Genomic DNA, 12,714 nt, shown 5'->3' on the forward strand with positions numbered 1-12,714 from the left:
AACAGCAGACTTTATTTGAGGACATCTGAGGAGGGCTTTGACCAGGCAGGTCAAAAAACCACCTCTGGGCCAGGTGTGGTGACACATACCTTTAATGCCAGCACTTGAGAGGCAGAGGTAGGAAGATCACTGTGAGTTCAAGGCCACCATGAGACAACATAGTGAATTCCAGGTCAGCCTGGGCTACAGCAAGACCTTACCTCGAACCCCCCCCCCCCTGCCAAAAAAAAAAGTCATCTTGGGGCTGAAGAGATTGCTTAGCAGCTAAAGTATTTGCCTGCAAAGCCAAAGGACCCAGATACGATTCTCCAGAACCCATGTAAGCCAGATGCACAAGGTGGTGCATGCATCTAGAGTTCATTTACAGCAGCTGAAGGGCCTGGTGTGTCAATTCTTTGCCTTTTTCTCTCAAGTAAATAAAATAAAGCCACCTTCCTCTGGGTGTGGTGTTGCATACCTTTAATCCCAACACTTAGGAAACTGAGGCAGGAGAAGCACCCTGAATTTCAGACCAGCCTGGGCCTCGAAGTCACTATGATCCTCCTACTTTAGCTCCCAAGTGCTGGGATTATAGGTGTGCACCACCATGTCCCACAATTGCTGTGGTTTTTATTTTTGAGAGAAAGAGGAAGAGAATGGGCACACTAGCCCACTCCAGCCATTGGGACCTAGAGAATCAAGCCTGGGTTCTTAGGCTATGCAAGCAAGCATTTTAACTGCTAAGCCATCTCTCCAGCCCTTTTAAACATTTTCATTTTATTTTATTTGAGAGAGAAAGAGGCAGATAAGAATGAGAATGGGTGTACCAGTGACTCTAGCTACTGCAAACCAACTCCAGACACACGCGCTACCATGTGCATTTGGCTTGTGTGGGTACTGAGGAATTGAACCTGGGTCCTTAAGCCTCTCAGGCAAGTGCCTTAACCACTAAGCCATCTCTCCAGCCAGACCCCCTGCTGTGTTTTGTTTTCTGACGTAGGGTCTCACTGTAGCCCAGGCTGACTTGGAATTCACTATGTAGTCTCAGGGTAGCCTCACAGTGATCCTCCTACCTCTGCCTACTTTAAACACACAGTAAGTGAGCTGGGAGTTGTGGCACACATCTTTAATCCCGGCCCTCGGGAGGCAGAAAAACCAAAAAAAAAAAAAAAAAAATTGTTTCGAGGTAGGCTCTCACTCTAGTTCAGGCTGACCTGGAATTCACTATGTAATCTCAGGGTGGCCTCAAACTCACTGCAATCCTCCTACCTCTGCCTCCTGAGTACTAGGATTAAAGAAAGGCATGCACCACTATGCCCGGCTCAAAACAATTTTAAAAAATAATTTAAAAATTTTTTTTATTTACTTATTTATTAGAGAGAGAGAAATAAAGCAGATAGAACCAGCACATCAGGGCCTCTAGCCACTGCAAACAAAAACTAGACACATGCATCATCTTGTGCACCTTGTGTGAAACAACCTCTGGTGAACAGACCAAAGGGAAGCCATCTTAGGCCACTCAACCATCTTGACATTCTCAAGGAGCCATAAGAGATTAAAGATTAGCACAGAGCATTAATTACAAGAATGAGGATGGGTCCCAGCAAGGCCTCTGGTGTTTGTTCTCACCCAGAGGTCAAGATGTCCTGATATTTGATATCTGCTTCGTATCTAGTGCTTACTACACAAACTCTGCTTTTGGGGCTGGAGAGATGGCGTAGCGGTTAAGCACTTGCCTATGAAGCCTAAGGACCCCAGTTCGAGGCTTGATTCCCCAGAAACCACGTTAGCCAGATGCACAAGGGGGCGCATGCATCTGGAGTTCGTTTGCAGTGGCTGGAAGCCCTGCTGTGCCCATTCTCTCCCCTTCCCCCACTCTCTCTGTTGCTCTTAAATAAAAATAAACAAAAAATTTTAAAACTGCTTTTGTAATCATGCTTGCTTGCTTCCTCTTGCTGAAGACCATTGTGTGTGGAGGGGTTGGCTGGGGGTTTTTCAGATCATTGTAAAGGAATGTGGGGTTTTGCCGTTAAAAACTTACTGCTCTCCTTGTTGTGAGGGGACAGATGACAGCTAGATTAATAAAGTCTATCCTTTTATTTGGGTGGTCTTAAATTTGACGTGGGTGTCCAGGAAATCTTCTGTGGAGACACTGACAGTTGAGGAAATCTGAGAAAGGTAGAGGGAGCTATGTAGGCATCCCGGGAAGAAGTTCAGCTTGTGCAAAGGCTCTGGGGCATGGCCAACTAGAAGAGCACAGAGGACCTGGAATGAAAGCACTGACAGTGCCCAGAGGGTGAGGAGGAGGAAGAGGTGACCACTGTCCTTCACACAGGCCTTGATGATCTCCAGGCAGAGCAATTTCTATAACACAGACATAAGGGTGTGGTAAGAGCTTCAAGGAGGAGTCCTGGGGACAATCCAGGACACTTCTGGGAATTCCAGAGCAGAACACATGGCAAGTCACTATGACATTCTGGCTGCCCTCACCCCCCAGAACACACAGCCATGATGCTCAGACCCCCTCACCCTTCAGAAAGTTCTACCCCTGTGTGGGCTGAGGCCAGAACTTCTGCTTTTCACTTCCCCAACAAGACCCAAGAGAGCTGGTCACCCTGACCTTAGATTGCAACCTAGCAGTGTGCCAGGCCCAGGAGGGAGGAGGGCAGATGCTTTTAGAACAGACAGAAAGAGCAGGAGCTCACTCACTGACTCGGCCTGAGAGGGAGTCAGGTAGCTTTGTTAGGTTGTTTAGGGTGACTGTGTAATGGGGAAATTGGGATTCTGAGGTGCTTCCTGGAACCTCAAGTCCTGAGTTCATATCTGCAAACTAACCAAAGAATTGGCAATTCCAGATTCAATAGAATGATTTTTTTGTTGTTGTTGTTTGTTTTGTTTTTCTCAAGTAGGGTCTCAAGCTCAGGCTGACCTGGAATTCACTATGTAGTCTCAGGGTGGCCTTGAAATTAAGAAGATCCTCCTACCTCTGCCTCGGAGTGCTGGGATTAAAGGCATGTGCCACCATGCCTGGCTAAAAGAATGATTTGTTTTTTATTTTTTTCCGAGGTAGTGTCTCACTGTAGGTCAAACTGACCTGAAATTCACTATGTAGGCCTTGAACTCACTGAGATCCTCCCACCTCTGCCTCCCAAATCCTGAGATTAAAGGCATGCACCACCACGGCTAGCTAAGAGAATGATTTTTTTTTAATTTTTATTTATTTATTTGACAGAGAAAGAGGTAGAGAGAGAATGGGTGCTGGGCACACCAGGGCCTCCAGCCACTGTCACCTTATGCATCTGGCTAATGTGGCTCCTGGGGAATCGAACCTGGGTCCTTTGGCTTTGCAGGCAAATGCCTTAACAGCTAAGCCATCCCTCCAGACCAAGACAATGATTTTTTTAAACTACTACATTTTATTCAGATTTTTACAAAGGAATGTGGAAAGGGGAAGGTGGAGAGGAGAAACAAAATATACCTTGTGGAGCCCAAAAGCCCATGTGAGCCACATATAGCTCAGGAGTCCATGTGACCAGATCAGGATCTGGAGGGAAAAGCATGGAAAGAAAAGAGAAAAGTTCAAGGAGCTACTGCCATGTAGGAAGCTGGAGGAGATAAAGAGCTAGACTGAGCCCCTGCCAGCTGGGCCTGGGCCTGGGTTGAGCCAGCCCAGGCCCAGCAGAGGAACACTCACCCACAGCTGGAAGTTCCTAAGTGATCTGAGAGTGCGAGCCTGCCCTTCCTTTGCAAAGGTATTTATAACCTTAGGGTGGTGGGCTATATTTTGGCCCAGGTGAACCAGAGGGCCAGCTGGTTGGTTAGGTGTAGAGGCTGTCTCAGGAAGAGATTATTTTAACTTAACCCACAACAATGTTTAACTCCTATGAAAGACCTCCCTCCCAGGAAGGGTCCTGACTGTGGAAAAACAGTTCTTTGGAACTAGTCAAGAGATAAGAAAAACTTTCCTGCCCTTTTTACACCTTCAGGGGTCCAGTCACACTAACTCTACCCCCTTCAACTGGGCCCCCAAAACTAAAAAGCAGAAATTGCTTAAGTTTGCCCTTACAATTTGCACTGTACTAGAGATCACAGAAGGAGCTCTCCTCATCTCTTGACTAAAGGAATTGAAACGTGGTGTTAGGGGTTCAGGAAAGTCCTTGAACTCCAAGCCCATGGCTTCATGTTTGCATTTAACCAAAGAATTGGGCAAATCAAAATGAAAAGGATAATTATTCAATTATTATATTTATCCAGGGAAGTACAGAAGCAAGGGAAAGAAAATGAATCCACCCATGTGGTCTGAGAGCCTATGAGGTGGGTCTGGAAAAAATGTACAGAGTTAGAGAGGAAAGAAAAGAAAGTACAATGATTTTCTCCCCTGTGGAGGGCAGGAGGGACTAGACAGCCCATGTGGGAGAAGGAATTAGGAGGTTCTGCCCAGCCAAGGGAAAACTCAGCAGAAGCTGGAAGTTCAAGGAAAAAGAAAAAGAAGAAGTCAGATCATACTTTGATCTTTAGCAAAACTTGGCGTCATGGCTGGCCTTTACTTAAGCCAGCCCCTAACCCAAACCAACCAACCTTCACTATGGCTCACCTGAACCAGAAGGTGAAGCCAGGTGATCAGACCCCCCCCCCCTTTTTTTTTCCTGTTGGCCATTCATCTGTCCAGAACTTCCAGATTCCTGTCCTGGTAAGACTCCCCTACCCCCCATGCCTCCCCTACCCTCTCTGCCTTCCACCTGACAGGAGCTGTCTGCACTTTCTTCTCTTTCCTCTCTAACTCCCTTCTCATGGTTCACTTCCAACATGGGTTCTCGGGCCACATGGGTGCATCCATTTTCCCTTCCTCAGATTGCAGAGTCTCCCTCTACCTAGTATATTCCAGAAGAAAAATTGTTGAAGGAGCTAGCAAATCTCTTCTAGTGAGGCTCTGAAGAATTCATCACACTTCTGCTGAAGCTAAGAAGTCTGTCAAGAGACTTCCCCCCTGCTATTTCGATCCTAGGAGAGGGACACCTGGCTGGTAATCTCTGAAGAAAGGAGTCCATGCTGGGCGTGGTGGCGCACGCCTTTAATCCCAGCACTTGGCAGGCAGAGGTAGGAGGATCACCGTGAGTTCGAGGCCACCCTGAGACTACATAGTGAATTCCAGGTCAGCCTGAACTAGAGCAAAACCCTACTTCGAAAAACCAAAACCAAACCAAACCAAAACAAAACAAAAAAGGAGTTTAAAGAGTTTGTTTCCTTCACACTTGCTAATGCTCCTCCCTTCCCCTCTCCTTGAACATAAAGGCCCCTGACCCTGTGCTGGGCAGGCACCTCCACTGCTGAGATGTGAGGTGTCCCTCTACTAGACTCGCTTCCAGTAAAGTCAAATTCCTCTGTGGTAGAACTTCCTACTTGTTTCTGTCTTTTTCTAGCAATTGTAATGGTTCATAAACTATCCTTCTCAGTCTAGTTTATACAATTCTTTGGCTTAAAAGTGGCTTGGCAGTTAAAGCGCTTGCCTATGAAGCCTAAGGACCCATGATCAACTCCCAGATCCCACATAAGCCAGACACATAAGGTGGCACACATGTCTGGAGTTCAACTGCAGTGGCTAGAGGCACTGGCATGCCAATTCTCATTCTCTTTCTTGCTCTCACTCTCATAAAAAAGAGAGTGGGGGGCTGGAGACATGGCTTAGCGGTTAAGGCATTTGCCTGAGAAGTAAAAGGATCCTGGTTCGATTCTCCAGGACCCATGTAAGCCAGGTGCACACGGGAGAACATGCATCTGTAGTTTGTTTGTAGTGGCTGGAAGCCCTGGCATGTCTATTCTCTCTCTCTCGCCTTTCCTCCCTCCCTCTTTCTCTCTGCCTCTTTCTCTCATATAAATAAATAAATAAATTTTAGAAAAATACTAATAGAAAAATGGATGAAAGTAATAACTGTAAAAGAGAGAGAGAGACAGAAACTCAGGGTTTGGAGTTCAAGAACTTTTCCTGAACCCCTAAAACTCATTATAATCCCACCTATCTAAATGTTCATAGCCAGAGTGCCCAGCAATGCCACTGATGCATGCTGAGCTAGTTATCTTCATCCCCAGCCCAGAGACAGGCTATGAACACACCTAGGGTGGACATGGACAAAGGATCCGAAAACAAAGGTGGGCCATAGGTATAGTCACTGGTAGAACCCAGAGTGAGGGCTGGGGACGTGGTCAGAGGTAGAGTGACAGCCTAGAACCCACAGTGAGGGCTGGGGACGTGGTCAGAGGTAGAGTGACAGCCTAGAACCCACAGTGAGGGCTGGGGACGTGGTCAGAGGTAGAGTGACAGCCTAGAACCCACAGTGAGGGCGGGGGGGGCATGGTCAGTGGTAGAGTGACAGCCTAGAACCCACATATGGATCTGTTTACAGGTCATGTCCAACAAGCACAGGCCCTGGGCTCATCCACGGTTATCACAGAAAAGGAAATCACTCTGGTGTCATCCTCAGTACTGGGTAGTGTGTTGTGTAATCATACACACTACCTTCAGTGAATTTAAAAAACATGAGAACAGGGCTGGAGAGATGGCTTAGCGGTTGAGCGCTTGCCTGTGAAGCCTAAGGACCCCGGTTCGAGGCTCGGTTCCTCAGGTCCCACGTTGGCCAGATGCACAAGGGGGCGCACATGTCTGGAGTTCGTTTGCAGTGGCTGGAAGCCCTGGCGCGCCCATTCTCTCTCCCTCCCTCTATCTGTCTTTCTCTCTGTGTCTGTCGCTCTCAAATAAATAAAAAATGAACAAAAAAAATTTAAAAAGAGCATGAGAACAATCATAAAAATCTCCAAGAATCATAAGGAGAAACAGGTCCCCAGCTTCCCAGGCTGTGGAAAGACTGATGTCCAGAAAGAAACACACTTCTTACTCTGATCTCACTGTTTTTAAGAAAAAGTGAAGTTATCAAAAAAAAAATGTTTTTATGAGCCGGGCCTGGTGGCGTACATCTTTAATCCCAGCACTCAGGAGGCAGAGGTAGGAGAATCACCATGAGTTTGAGGCCATCCTGAGACTACAGAGTAAATTCCAGGTCAGCCTGAGCTAAAGTGAGACCCTACCTCGAAACCCCCCCCAAAAAAAAAAGTTTTATGAGAGAATTGGTGCACCAGGTCTCCAGCCACTACAATCAAACTCCAGACGCATGTGCCATTTTGTGCACATATGCGACCTTGCATGCTTGCATTACCTTGTGCGTCTGGTTTATGTGGGATTGAAGATGGGTTCGTTAGGCTTTGCAGGCGCCTTAACAGCCAAGCCATCTCTCCAGGCCCCTCTTTTTTTTTTTTTTTAATTTTTCACTTTTGCAAAGGAAAGCTAGGCTCAAAAGGGACAGTCCCTAAAATCAAATTTCTCCACGTGGTGGCCTGGCCAATGACCACCAGGGGGCGCTGAGGTGACAAAAATTGCAGAGCTCCTGGCTAGGAAGCAGGTCCACCTGTAAATGCCCATTTGTGTCCACTGCACCCGGCCCACACTACCCAGAGAAAGTATTTTTTTTTTCTGTCATCTCAACCTCATGCTCTCTTTCCAGACATTTTCTTTTCCCACTTCACACGCCCACAGCAGTCAAATTCCTCTGGTCTCCCTGGCCTCAATGCAGGTCCCCACCACAGCCCTGCAGGCCAGTGATGGCCCGGTGTTGCAAAGTGGATGAATCTTCAAATGGACACAGGGAAGATTGTTCAGCGGTTAAGGCACTTGCTTTCAAAGCCTGCTAGCCCAGGTTTGATTCCCCAGCACCCACATCAAGCCAGATGCGCAAAGTGGTGCATACATCTGGAGTTCGTTTGCAGTGGTTGGAGGCTCTTGCATTCCTATCCTCCCTCATCTCTCTCTCTCTCCCTCTCTTTCCTTTTTTTATTTATATTTTTTATTGACAATTTCCATAATTGTAGACAATAACCCATGGTAATTCCCCCCCACACTTGACCCTTTGAAACTCCACTCTCCATCATATCCCCTCGTCCTCTCAATCAGTCTTTTATTCTTTTTAATTTTTTTGTTATTTTTATTTATTTATTTGACAGCGACAGAGAAAGAGGCAGATAGAGAGAGAGAGAGAGAGAAAATGGGCGTGCCAGGTTCTCCAGCCACTGCAAACGAACTCCAGATGCATGCGCTCCCATGTGCATCTGGCTAACATAGGTCTTGGGGAAATCAAGCCTCAAACCAGGGTCCTTAAGCATCACAGGCAAGTGCTTAACTGCTAAGCCATCTCTCCAGCCCCAGTTTTTTATTTTGATGTCATGATCTTTTTCCTCCTATTATGATGGTCTTGTGTAGGTAGTGTCAGGCACTGTGAGGTCATGGATATCCGGGCCATTTTGTGTCTGGAGGAGCACGTTGGAAGGAGTCCTACACTTCCTTTGGCTCTTACATTCTTTCCGCCACCTCTTCCGTAATGGACCCTGTGCCATGGAAGATGTGATTAAGATATTGCAGTGCTGAGCACGCCTCTGTCACTTCTTCTCAGCACCATCGTGCCTTATGAGTCATCCCAAGGTCAACACCATCTGAAAAAGAGAAGCTTCTCTAACCAAAAGTGAGAGTAGCATTAACATATGGGTATGAACATTAAGAGAAGTGCTTACTGGGCAGTTCGGTGAGGATAGTATATACATTTAGCCAGACAGCAACAGACATTAAACCCCTAGGGCTCATGACTACCCCTGTTTTAGGTTTTTAGTATCAGGGATGTATTCCCTCCCATGGAGCAGACCTCCAGTCAAGTTAGAGGGCTGCTGGTTTCCCCCATAACAGACGTGCCACTATTGCACCCGTTGGCTCATTTGGCCTAGCTGGCCAAATATAAGGCTTGCAGTGTCCACTGTTGAATATCTCAACTCTCACTCTCCTATTGAACTGCATGCACCATGACTTCTTCCAGCTTTCTGTCAGCTGATCTACACGGAGGAGGCTTTCAGCTCAGCTCCAGCAGGATTTCTCAGTGGCCTTACAGTCCAAGTGTGTGGAGTCTTCATCAATACGGTCTTACCATCTATTCCTGGTGGAAAACCAAGGGCCTCAGCAATGGCCTGTAATGTTTTGGGGCCATCAGGGACCTCCCTGGCCAACAACTCAGTTACCATCCCTGTTACTGAAAATTTTCTATTAACAATCTATGATTCCCAAGTGTTCCATTATCCCAAGTAGATTTCCATATGATTTATTTATATCCTCTTAGGTATTTTTTTTTTTTTTTTGGTTTTTTGAGGTAGGGTCTCACTTTAGCCCAGGCTGACCTGGAATTCACTATGGAGTCTCAGGGTGGCCTTGAACTCATAGAGATCCTCCCACCTCTGCTGCCCGAGTGCTGGGATTAAAGGTGTGTGTCACCACACCCAGCCCTCTTAGATTTTGATTAGCCCTCCCTCCACCTTTCCTTTACTCAATCTCTTCCTGTGACATCACTTAGGCCTTTTCACCCCCAGGAATCTGTTCTTCTACATATATATATTACCATCTTATTAACACCCCCCCCATCTCTCCCTTTCTATTCTCTTTATATCTGCCTTTCTAGCTTACCAGCCTCTGCTACTTTTATTCCTACTCACATAGAAGTCCAATCATTTGTAGCTAGGATCCACATATGAGAGAGAACATGTGACGTTAAGCTTTCTGGGCCCAAGTTACCTCAGTAAGTATAATCCTTTCCAGATCCATCCATTTTCCTATCTCTGCCTCCCAAGTGCTGGGATTAAAGGCGTGCGCCACCGTGCCCCCGGAATTTTTTTTTTTTTAAGTAGTGCCTTGCTGTAGCCCAGGCTGACCTGGAATTTACTATGTAATCTCAGGGTACCCTCGAACTCACAGCGATCCTCCTGCCTCTGCCTCCCTAGTGCTAGATCCTCCCACTTCTGCCTCCCTAGTGCTAGGTTTAAAGGTGTGCACCACCATGCCCAGCAAGTTTTTGTTTGTTAAAGCCAGATGTAGTGGTGCATGCATGTAATCACAGCACTTGGGAGGCTGAGGTAGAAGGAGCTCCAGGAATCTAAGGCCAACCTGGGAATGCAGAATTTAGCCAGGGCTAGGGGGAGACCCTATCTTGAAGAAAAAAAAAAAAAAAAGTAAATAAAGAAATGGCCTGGAGGGCTGAAGAGATGGCTTAGCAGTTGAGCACTTGTCTGTGAAGCCTAATGACCCCGGTTCAAGGTTCCATTTCCCAGGACCCATGTTAGCCAGATGCACAGGAAGGCGCACATGTCTGGAGTTCATTTGTAGTGGCTGGAGACTCTGGTGCACCCATTCTCTCTATCTGCCTCTTTCTTTCTGTCACTCTAAAATAAATAAATAAAAATGAACAAAGAAATGGCCTGAAGAGATGGCTCAGCAGTTACAGGCACTTGCTTGCAAAGCCTGTCAACCCAGGTTTAAGTCCCCAGTACCCACATAAAGCCAGACGCACAAAGTGGGACATGTATCTGGAATTCATTTACAGGGGTAGGAGGCCCTGATATGTCCATTCCCTCCCTCCTTCTATCTCTATCTCTGTCAAATAAATAAATAATATAATTTTTTTGTTGTTGTTATTGAGGCAGGGTCTCATATTTCAGGCTGGTCGTCTCAAACTCACTATGTAACTGAGGATGACTCAACTTCTGATCCTACCTCCTGAGTCCATCTTTCTGTGCTGTGACATCTCTCTAGCCCCTCTACAAAATTTCTGAAGTCCTGTTGCTTCCTTTTATGTTACTTCTCTGTGGTTCCCTCCACTCCACCCTGTTCCTTTTCACCCCACTGTGCCTGGGACACCCCTGCATACAGTAGGTGCTGTCCACCCAAAACACATAGTGCTGGCCTCAAAGGGAAGAGAGAGTTTATTTTGGATCCAAATGTGAGTGACCAAGGCCCAAGAACAGAGATTTAAGTTACCCCCAATTTTTTATTTTTTATTTACTTATTTATTTTGAGGTAAGGTCTTACTCTACCCCAGGCTGACCTGGAAGTCACTATGTAGTCTCAGGCTGGCCTTGAACTCACAGTGATCCTCCTACCTCTGCCTCCCAAGTGCTGGATTAAAGGCGTGCACCACCACACCTAGTTTGAGTGACATACAATTAGAACAACTATCTTGTTGGAACAATTCTGTGTTCTAATTCTTAACAATTTCATGCAGGGCTTCACAGTTAGGGAACAAACAAAAATCATGAATCGAGGCACTCTTCAAATACTCTGGCTGATCACCAGCCATTCAGCCTCATTCACAGCCCTCAATCAATGCAGGTCAAATACACAAACAGCCAGGCCCAGATTCCTTTAGCTGCCTGAGGGTCAGAGGTCTTCTTTCTCCCTCCCAATCTAATTTCAGAACAGGGCTCCCCAAGTTTCACTTCACTGTGGATGGCTCGGCTCTGACAAAGTGTGACTCAGGGTCTAAAATAGCAGCAGGGGCTGAGTGCCTCACCTCCTGGTGTTTAGGAGAGGGCAGGGTGCTGCACTCAGGTTTTTCGCTCAAGGAAGAGCCCACAGCTTCCAGAACTCTCCCGTGCTCCATTGGAGTCTGACTTTTTCCATTGTGAGTGCCCTGCTTTACTGTGAATATTTGGGGGCAGGTCAGAACACAACGTGGGGTTTTCTTTCTATTCAGGAACATCACCTTTATTTCTTTATTTTTATTTTTTTGTCAAGGTAGGGTCTTGCTCTAGCCCAGGCTGACCTGGAATCCACTATGTAGTCTCACAGCAGCCTCGGATACTTGGCCATGCTTCTATCTCAGCCTCCCAAGTTCTGGGACTAAAGGTGTGCACCACCATGCCAGGCAACATCACCTCTTTTTTGAAATAGGGTCTCACTGAACCTGCAGCTCAAAGATTTGGCTGGACTAGTTGGCCAGCAAGCCCTAGAGGAACCTCCTGCTTCAGACTCGTGAGTGCTGGACTACATGTGCACCACCATGCCTGGCTTTGTTACATGGGTACTGGATCTGAACCCAGGTCCTCATGTTTGCAAGGGCAGTGCTTTGCCAACTGAGCCATCTCCCTAGCCCGTCTTCCTCACTTCTAATTTGAATGACAATGATGTAGGGAGCCAGAATTCAAGCTTGGGCCACTTGTTTCCTCATCTGTAAAACAGGCTCACTGTACTGGGGAGATGGCTCAGCAGTTAAAAGTGCTTGCTTGCAAAACCTACCAGCCTGAGTTCAATTCCCCAGCCATCAACCTAAAGCACACACACATTTGTAGTGGCAAGAGACCTTGGCATACCCCCCCCAAACACACATGTGCACAAATAAAATTTACCTCCCAAGGGCTACTGAGATGGCTCAGTGGTTAAGGTGCTCACCTGCAAAGCCTAAGGACCAATGTTTGACACTCCTGATCCCACGTAAGCCAGATGCACAAACGTGAGGCAAGTGCAAAGTTACACATGCCTACTAAGTGGCACAAGCATCTGGAGTTCGATTGCACAGGCTGAGGCCCTGGCATGCCAATTCTCTCTATATATAAAAATAAAAATAAAAATAAATTGCTGGGCGTGGTGACACATGCCTTTAATCCCAGCACCTGGGAGGCAGAAGTAGGAGGATCACTGTGAGGCCACCCTGCGACTACATAGTGAATTCCAGGTCAGCCTGGGCTAGAGCAAGAGCCTACCTCGAAAAACCAAAAAAAAAAAAAAAAGTAATAATAATAATAAATAAATAAATTTACCCCAAAAATGTTCTAAATAGGCTCACATCCCCCACCCCACTGAAGGCTCACGTGGAGGAATTC

Source organism: Jaculus jaculus, chromosome 15 (assembly GCF_020740685.1).
Source record: "Jaculus jaculus isolate mJacJac1 chromosome 15, mJacJac1.mat.Y.cur, whole genome shotgun sequence".
Classification (NCBI taxonomy): domain Eukaryota; kingdom Metazoa; phylum Chordata; class Mammalia; order Rodentia; family Dipodidae; genus Jaculus; species Jaculus jaculus.